A 2,260-nucleotide genomic window follows, 5' to 3' on the forward strand; every position below is an offset into this window, starting at 1 on the left:
ATTAACTTTTAGGCTTAAATGATCTAGAGTAGCAACGTGCGGTTTCTTAAGGATACATAACATAAAGCAAGGTTCCTGAAAGGAGCCAAGCTGTCTTTGTACACTTTGCAAACTTTTGTTTGTGAGCAAGATCTCAGGCACTGGGCTTCATTTATCTGTACCTAAAATACTACATTGTTCTTAATATTCCTATATACTTTCAGGAAGAAGAAGAGCATCTGGGTTAAACTGATTATATTCAGAGGTGGTTCAATGGGGCTGCTACTGATCAACCCAGGGTCTGCGTATGCTGTCCCCAGCAAAACGTAATCTCAAAAATAATATTTATGACTACCTGAATAGAGAGAAAATATAAAGAAATACTTGGACTGAGTAAAAGAAGGTGAAAAGCATCACACATAAATTAAAATAGAAGAGAATGCAACAGGTTTAAATTATAAGTCTTTCTTTCAAAAATACATTGAGACCATTATAGAAGTATGGATTGTTGTTGCTGTTAAGTGCCATTGAGCCAGTACTGACTCATAGCGACCCTATGCACAGCAGAACTATACACTGCCCAATTCTGGGCCAACCTCACTACTGTTGCCATGCTTGAATTCATCGATGCTGCCACTTGGCCAATCCATCTCGTTGGGGGTCTTCATCTTTTTCTCTGACCCTCCACCTTGCCAAACATGATATCCTTCTCCAGTGACTGGACCCTCCTGACAATATGTTCAAAGTATGAGAGACAAAGTTTGGCTATCTTGGCCTCCAAGAAACACTCTGGTTGTAGTTCTTCCAAAATAGATCTACTGGTTCTTTTTGACACTTTCAATATTCTCCTCAAACACCATAATTCAAATGCATCAATTCTTCTATGGTCTTTCTTATTCACTGTCCAGTTTTCACGTGCATATGAGGTTATTGAAAATATCATGGCTTGGGTCAGGGACACCTTAGTCCTCAAACTGACATCTTTGCTCTTCAACACTTTAAACAGGTCTTAAGGTAGACATTTTGTAGCAAGGAGGAGAGTGATTAACTTTCAGTGTAGGAGCGGAGGTCCCTGGGAACATCAAGGGAGAAGAGCGGAGAGCATGACCCTACCCAGAGTAGCAGTGATGCCTGAGATGGAAGTAGAGACGATGACATGGAGAGATGGAGCAGTTAGGAACTTTAGACACAGAGAGGGAGATGGGATGTGTGCTGATGACCAGGGGGTAGGCTTGCAAGGTATACCCTTTGGTTGGTTGAGGATTCATGGAGGGGATTGTACTCATGGCAATAAGACAATATACGATAGGATGACTGTAAAACTAATGTTATCCCATGTAAACTATCTCATAATTCACAATAAAACATTAAAAAAAAAAAAAAAAGAGGTCTTGTGCAGCAGATTTGCCTAATGCAATATGTAATTTGATTTCTTGACGGTTGCTTCTGTGAGTGTTGATAGTTGATCCAAGAAGAATGAAGTCCTTGACAACATCAATCTTTTCTCCGTTGATAAGACTGCTGTTTATTGGTCCAGTATAGAAGTTTGGATCGAAGATGTTTATATAAGACAAACTCATCAACTTTCTTCGATTTTGTGAGCTGCTTACTAAAAGATCATGCAAAGTAAAAACTATTCATTCTCTCACCTCTCTTGACAAAGTAAATGGGAAATGTGAGCAAATTAATGCCCTAGAAAAAAATTAAAGAGTCACTGAGGAATCATGGCATTCTATTGGAATTAGAATACTCTTCTTCAATTCATGACTGGAAAATCAGGTTAAACAGTGGATGGATTATTAAGATTGAAAGGGGTCTTGATTATTTTAAGCAGCCACAGGGTAAATTTTCTCTTGGATATTGTGATTTTGATTTAAGATCATGTCATGAAACAACAGTGGACAGTTTTCATGCCAATCACACAAAAAATATGACACACAGTGGCCGAATTTGAACCATGTCTTTCTATTTTAAGTAAATGTTTGTTTTCTACTCTGAACAAATTATTTCTATAATATTTGAGTCTATCAATAAACAATTTTTTACTGATGAACCTTAAGGTCAGTGGTTCAAAACTACCAGCCACTCCGCGGGAGAAAGATGAGGCTTTCTACTCCCGTAAAGATTTACACCCTCAGAAACCCTGTACAGGGTCACTATGGGTCAGAACCAACTCAACGGCACTTAACAACAACAACAACAATCATAAAAATATTGATGCATCTTGATTGCATGTCTGGTCAATTTTAGAGTGAAGAAATTAGTTGCTGTTGTTGTTGTT

The 2,260-nt window shown here is 38.2% G+C and overlaps 1 pseudogene; it reads left to right on the forward strand.

Moving 5' to 3' along the window:
* The window catches only part of LOC102833837, a 2,615-nt pseudogene extending 682 nt beyond the window's left edge, over positions 1-1,933 (forward strand).
* Positions 1,934-2,260: the final 327 nt, after the last annotated feature.

This window comes from Chrysochloris asiatica, unplaced genomic scaffold, assembly GCF_000296735.1.
Source record: "Chrysochloris asiatica unplaced genomic scaffold, ChrAsi1.0 scaffold00160, whole genome shotgun sequence".
Classification (NCBI taxonomy): Eukaryota; Metazoa; Chordata; class Mammalia; order Afrosoricida; family Chrysochloridae; genus Chrysochloris; species Chrysochloris asiatica.